Below are 7,500 nucleotides of genomic sequence, written 5' to 3'. Positions count from 1 at the left end.
GCACGTTACAGGTGTGTACGCTCATCCCAGTTCTGTGGCACAGACAGAGGAGTCGACACAACCTTTTCCGATTAATCGGAATACCTTTTCTTCGGCTGTAGCGGTGGTAAATAACCATTCAGATGATGGCTTGCCCACGTTCCCTCCCCGAGCTAGACAATAGTTTTGGCGGAGCCCGCTGCAGCTGAGAATTCGGCGGATACCCTAACTAGAGAGTTTTTCGCTGCCGTATGTCAAACAGCAGATATTCCTGGAACGACCTTGTCGTTCAGCAGTGGCGTGAGCTGGTTTGGAAGAGCCTTCCCGCGGATTAGCGAGAAGCTCTACTTAAAGAAGCACTCTTCCTCGGAGGAATTAGCCTTTATCAAGGCTCCTAAGCTAAACCCAGAGTGCAAATCGGCTTTAAAAAATAGGGCTATAGGCAAGAGAGACGAGTACTGTTGTATCAACCAGGATCAGGTCGGCTTCGCCCTCCTTGCTTTCGGAGAGGCATTGTCGGACCTTCTCAGACGAGAGACGCAAAGGTCCCTCATCGTCGAGGTTTGTGCTGCAGTCGGTAAACTCAACAAGGGAGTAAAGAATATAGCAGATTTATACTATCGCCGTCCCTTGTCTAGACGGGCTCATATCAAGCCGGACTTTAATACTTTGGCCAAGACCACAACCGATACCGTTTCGGCAGATAATTTATTAATTAGTAATTCTTTCAGTAAGCAAATTAAGAACAGTCTCGAGGGAAAGTCCTCCAAGGACATTGTCAATGCTTCCTTGACGCTCTCGAAGGAGACTCAGCAGCGAATTAAGTACCCACGAGCAGCAGTAGCCAGTCGTCACACCGCTACAGGTCCCGCTCCAGAAGGTGTTAGAATAAAATCAGGTAACCAGAGCCGGCAGACTATCCGGTTTATTGATCCAAATGGACGGAAAATACATCCGATCCAGTGAATCTTCAAGCGGTTACAGATTATAAGCTACCCTTTAAGCACCATCCACCTCATTAGGAGTTTGAACCCTCCATTCATTTATCAGACAAGGAGATGCAAAGTACTATATGAGTCAATATAAGGCCTAAATTTGATTTTAAGGAAAACAATTTTTTATGGATATAATTTAGACATTTGTATAATTACTGGTTATATAATGTAACTTTTCATTTGATTATGTATTAATTTATCTACTGATAAATGTAAACAGTTCAAGATTTGACTTTAGTTGACATTTGTACAAGAGAAATGTCGTGACATTGCATCTCTTTGCTGTAAACAGCTATCATGCCAGTGCCAACGGCACGGCGCTGCCACATATTCACGTCGCGTACAGCTGATCGAAAGGCCGTCAAGAAACGCGACAATTCATCAACTTTGATTGAATTTTTGGCCTTATTACACGTCAACGTCGTTTTGTCTTATACCTAACAAGTGCTAGAATGATAGAGCAGATATCCTGGTTGCCGATGTTCACGCTTATCGTCTACATTGCCACGTACAGCGTAGGCTGGAATCCGATTCCGTGGGCATTGATGGGTGAGATGTTCGCTTCGAACATCAAGGCTAGAACTTCTACTATAACTGTTTTCTTTAGCAAAGTTTTGAACTTTATCATAGCCAAGTTCTCCATCAATCTTGAAGAAGCGTTCAATGGCAAGTACGTGATCTTCTGGATATCCGAAGATTTCTGCATCATTAGTATCTTTTTCACGGTATTACTGTTGCCCGAAACAAAAGGCAAGACTCTTCAGCAAATCCAAGATGAACTCAATGGAGTGACTTCAACTATAAACGTCGAAAATAGGAAAAAGAAGTGAAGAGAGAACGCTCACGTTCGATCATCCTGACGAATGGTATATGTTGAATACCTGATGAATTCACGAGACACTTTGAAGTGATTAGATATTTGTAAAAAATGAGTAAGGTAAAGTTTTATAACATATCTAGGGATTTGCTATCATTATACACTGTAGAAGAATCAAGCAGAGTACCAGAAATGCGGATAACATATGTGCCTATACCACTGCCAAATTTATACAGATATAATCATATCTAAATATAGGTAAAAAAGGAATGTTTTCGATGAGCTTGGACCACTGTTCAGTCTTCTGTTACTAATATTGGTTTAATCACAAAAAAAAAAAAAAACATACGGAAAACGGAAAATGGATCAATTAACGAACAATGGTTCGATGATTTAAACGAAGTAAACGATAAATGAAAATTTAGAAAGAGTAAAACGGAGATTTTATTCTATTTTTGTTTAGATTTCATATGTACGCAGAGATTTTTTTTTTTTATTTTTTCTACATGGAACCAAAAATACTTGTTTTCCAAAAACCTTTACACAATGACTAATACGGTTCATAGCAATTATATAATGCAACTGTATATAATGCAAGTCATACCATGCATATTTATAAATATCCTTGCGATATTTCGTTACGTATTATTGTATGCACATATATGTAATTTTCGTTTTCTAGCGTAAAAAGAAGATGTGCCAGTAAACGTTACTACGTTTTCAAGCAAGTTCCTATTTGATACGTTATTAGGAAACGTGGAGCAACAATAAGACTCTTTTGCTTGTATTTTAGCAAGATTTAGTATTGCGTATGTTGGACGTGGAGTGTAAAAGTAAAGTGAAAAACAGAAAAGATTAATTTTGCGACGTATTTTTTATTCACGGATTAGAGACCAGTCATTTTGTAATACGTCCAAAAAAAAAAAAAAAAAAAAAACGTAATTATTTACGACGACAAAGATATCGAAATTTAAAAGGAAGTCGTTTAAATTTGATATCTTTAAAAGGCCAATAAATTGATGAAATTACGTGCAAAAAGAGAAATAGAGAGGGAGAAATATAAAGTAACTTTATTATGGCTAATATTTTTTAACAAAATTTTGACAACAACAAGACAGTTATCGATATATTTAACCATCTAGAGAAGACAATCAAAATATTTAACTATCTAGAGAAGACAATCAAATAATGTTATTTTCAGTTTTTTGAACTTGTTTCTTTACAAATAGTGAGTGAAATTCTCGAAAATTGTATGTTTCGGTACAATTTCCCATAAAATCTATGTTAAAAATGCCAACTTTGAGATTTAATATCTCAATAACTAGACGTCAAATCACCTTAACGAACGGAAAAGTGTGTTTTCTTCTTACACACCCTATCATTTCTTAGGGTTCATATTTGGCTCTATTTATTTTTCAGTTTCTATTCCTCCAGGGAAAAGGGAAAAATTGACGAGATTAACTCTGAACGTATCGCCAAGCCTTTTTTCTGCTTTCTGCAGAAGAAATAGGCTCACACCCGTTGGTGAGAAGAATTTTTTAAGAGGTAGCGGCGCTGAAACCACAGCGTCCTAGATACATTTTTATTTGGGATTCCGGCGCAGGTAATCACCTATTGATCTACTTTATACCCCCACGAGGATCTCTCGCTGGAAGTCCTCTCTAGAAAGTTGGTGACGCTTCTCGCGCTCACAATTGCTCAAGGGTTGCAAACGCTAGCAGCTATATAACTTTCAAACATCACAATTACCGAAACCTTGGTCATCAAAATTCCAGCCAGTCTCAAGACTTCGAAGATTGGAAGACCGCAATCCTTGCTCATCTTTAAACCTTTTGCAGACCAAACCATTCTTAATACCGGTTAACATATTGATCTTCTCTGTATTGCACAGTGCATGATTGGGATTCTGTATCGCAAACAGGATCTCGGGTGCAAATCTGGGCTTTAAATATCTACACATATATCCATCCGGACGAGACGTTGCATAATTTAGAAGTTGAACGAACTTACCTTAAGTGAAGTTCGACTATAATTATGCTGTCTCGTCCGGATGGATAGTCCCACCCTCCCAATCCCCAATTTCAGATTTGCAGCTTTAAAAGTATGAAGCGCTACGGCGGGGAAGGGACGCTCGACTCGCGCGCGGACCGAGAAAAACGCGCGTTTTAGAGTCTTTAAAATCGCCTGTTGGTAACTGCGCAGGGGGCGCACTACACATATATCCATCCGGACGAGACAGCATAATTATAGTCGAACTTCACTTAAGGTAAGTTCGTTCAACTTCTAAAATCTTCACAAGTTCGAATTCCATTTCAACGATGACAAAATTTTTTCCTGTTCATATTTTTTATTGTTTCTATCGTATATCGACTGATATCTTTCGGGAGATCGTATCTCAAAAACTGTCACTTTACAGGATTCGTAAATTTTTGTTTTGTTGATAAGCAACAAACAAGATAGTTTGCTTTACTGTTCAAAAGTATAGTGATTTGGAATTAAAATACAGCTTTATATATATATTGTTTAATTTGATATTATTCGTGGGAAACAAACGCAAAAACGCAATTTTTATAGATACGACGCACTTCAAAATTGTAATCAAAGGAACAAGATACGACATATTTATTTTTAAATAACATTTATTATTGTCATTACCCATATACCCGTAAATGCGTCTTTCTCGGGCGATAAAAATTATTTAAAAAATGATTAAATAACGCTTATCGCCAGAACTCTTTAGAAAACGTTAGAACACGTTCAGAACTACACGAAAATTGTAATAGAACTCGCAGAACTGTCGAAATACGGACAGCGTCTCACCCATTTTCGATAAATTCCTGACTTTCGAGCGTTATTAATTTATTTAAAATTATACAACATTGCTAGTGCCGGGAACTCTTTAGAAAATGCTTCTATATGCTCAGAACTACTCGAAAAATATTTTATATGAACCGGAACTCCGAGATTTCGCACAGCGTCTCATCGTTTTCCGTCATGATTATTTTTCGGTTAATATTAATTTTTTAAAATATAACACAAAGATTCTAACGCTCGGAACTCTTTAGAAAATGCTTTAATATGCTCAGAACTACTCGAAAAATATTTTACATAAACCGGAACTCCGAGATTTCAACTGGCGTCTCAACTCGGTACACTCGTTACATTGTAATTTTTTTTAGTACCTTATAATTAATTTTTTTGCTTTTATATGGCAGAACTCTTTATAGAACTGTTATAGAACTATAGATCTCGCAAAATCTGATGAGATACAGGTGTGGAACTTGTGTAGGACAAAGTGAGACGGTGCGTGAACCCTCAGTTTGTACTGACGCGTTTTTTGGCTTTAATGGCCAGAACTATTTGTTTAAACTATCAGGACTAGAGTTCCTATTGAAAAGGAAGTCAGTGCAGCCGACGGCTGCGCCCCCCATGACGGCAGCAAGGAGGAAGCAGGGACCGACTGTCCTGGAGGATAGAATCCTCCCACACCCGGTCATCACGCGAAGGACCAAGAAGGGGAGCAGACCCGCTCCCGAGTTGCGGGAGCTGACCGCGGCGGCCAAGGACGGAAGGACCAGCCCGGATAGTTACAAGGCGCAGAAACGCCTAGTGCAAGCGGCCTTGAGAGATGCGGCAACGGCGGGAGAGCGATTGGACGCGACAAAACGCGGGGCGAGCGTCCAATAAAATAAAAATAAATATAAACAAAGTGCGTGTATATAGCGGTTTAGTATATAAGATGCGTGCGGAATATAGAGTTAGGTTTTCCTTTTCTGGCCCAGTGTAAGTACATATATAAAGGCCAGAGGCCATTAAGTTTCAATGTGGTTTCAACAAAAACCAACTATACAAAATAAGGACTAAAGTTTCGTTTCATTATTTTGCGTCTCCGTTTCCTTTGGTTTATTTTTAGTTATTTGATTTGCGGTAAGCGGACATAAAATGGCCGAACAGTCGGCGGTCCAGTGATTCAACGGGAAAGATACCCGGTTACTTTGTTTTGATTAAGACCCCTAAAAAGGGGAGTCCGAAATTCAATGCCAAAGGCGCGTTCACAACGCCAACGCGATCCAGGCGACAGGCAGCCAACCGGAAGCACGGGGACCGAAAACGGGGTACCACGGGGCATGGTAGGCGGATTGAGCGACCTAGCGGCGCGATCGGCAAAATATTAACGCGATGGGTTAACAACAATGCGAACAACGCGGTCCAGGCGACAGGTAGCCAACCGGAAACACGGGGACCGAAAACGGGGTACCACGGGGCATGGTAGGCACTTTGAGAGATCCACCGGTCCGATCGGCGAAAGGTAAACGGGGAAAAGGTCAGAACAGGTAAAATAAAGGATTACCGTCGATAAACGGTATCGCGAGCGGGCGAATATAGAGATCGCTTTACCAAGCACCATGGTAAGCGAATTAAGCGAACCACGGGTGCGACGGGCAAAGTACCGATGCCGAATCGTTGCGGGCGTCTCGGGTACACTACCGATACGGGCGGACAATCGATCCAATGGGTGGAACCCGAAATCGGGTTACCATGCGACATGGGAAGCGAACCACGCGAACGAATGGCCCGACCGGCGGACAAAGCATGCGAACGCGTCACAGTTACCGAGATTGACGCAAAGACACGGCCAAACGGCGTACCAAACGCACGGGACCGAAGGACGTGTTACCATGGAGGCGCGGTCACAGCCGTAGGTCAGCGGGCCAGCCGAAGGGCAAACGTGGGTCGAAGGCGCGCTCGGGGCGTAGCCAGGAGCAAGTTGCGGACATTGCCCGGCGTACCGGAAGTAGGGGAGGCGCGAATGCGATACCACGGACGTAGAAACGTTGAGGAGCACGGGATACATCGAGACACTTAAGTACCGGGTGACTCAAGGCGAAAGAAGCAGGGCGAACAAATCCAGCGCGACGATAGCGATAGCGTCAAAAGCGAAACGGGATAATTATGTAACACCGCGTATATGAGTACTGGAATGTTCGAGAAGGAATGTACGCGGACTCGATTAGAAAGTTGTTGATCTGCGGAAATATGCGAATAACAAGCCGAACAATGAGGCTTGGTTTGCGCGAACAATGGCCCAAGAATGCGGAAGCGACGACCACCACAGCTGCGAAACAGATGTGCGAAATACCTGGCTAACAGAGGCGGAGATTGGGCGGAGCTCCGGGCAAGTGGGGTAGCAGCCGAGAGTATATAACGGGGCCGAGACCAGGACTCGAGGATAATTCCTTCGGAGTGCGAGCTAGGAGAATTCATTCGGAATGCGAGCTAAGATAATTCGGAGTAGTCGATCATTAGAGTATTCGGAGTACGAGCCCAGATTATTCGATTATTGGCGTTCAGCACTTAGAATATCCCGCGTCGAGCGCGTTAAACATTAAGACTTGCGAGTACGAAGATTGTATCATCTGAAACAGAGTAAAATAAATTATATTATACCTACTAAAAGGAAAATACATTCATTAACTTCACTCGTGTGCGGTCTGCTGGCCTTATCAACATACCTACCTGATCCTGATACCTATCTGTCGGCGATCCTACGTCCGTTCGGGGAGATCCAGAGGCGGTCCAGCGGCGATCCAGAGGCATCAGTCGGCGGTGCACAGCTGCAGTCCAGAGATCCAAAGCCCGTGGTCCAGCGGTGATCCTAGATCCGGCGGCGAACACAGGCGATCTGAAGCAGAAAAAGGAAGGGGAATC

The 7,500-nt window shown here is 42.2% G+C and overlaps 1 pseudogene; it reads left to right on the top strand.

The window, feature by feature from the left end:
* The window catches only part of LOC139771979 (uncharacterized), a 7,713-nt pseudogene extending 459 nt beyond the window's left edge, over positions 1 to 7,254 (top strand).
* The last annotated feature ends 246 nt before the right edge of the window (positions 7,255 to 7,500 follow it).

Source organism: Temnothorax nylanderi, unplaced genomic scaffold, assembly GCF_030848795.1.
Source record: "Temnothorax nylanderi isolate EJ_2023f unplaced genomic scaffold, tnyl_v1.0 TNYL_tig0046_pilon, whole genome shotgun sequence".
Taxonomy (NCBI): domain Eukaryota; kingdom Metazoa; phylum Arthropoda; class Insecta; order Hymenoptera; family Formicidae; genus Temnothorax; species Temnothorax nylanderi.
The sequence above is the reverse complement of the archived record's forward strand: the minus strand, read 5'-3'. Positions and strand labels throughout refer to the sequence as shown.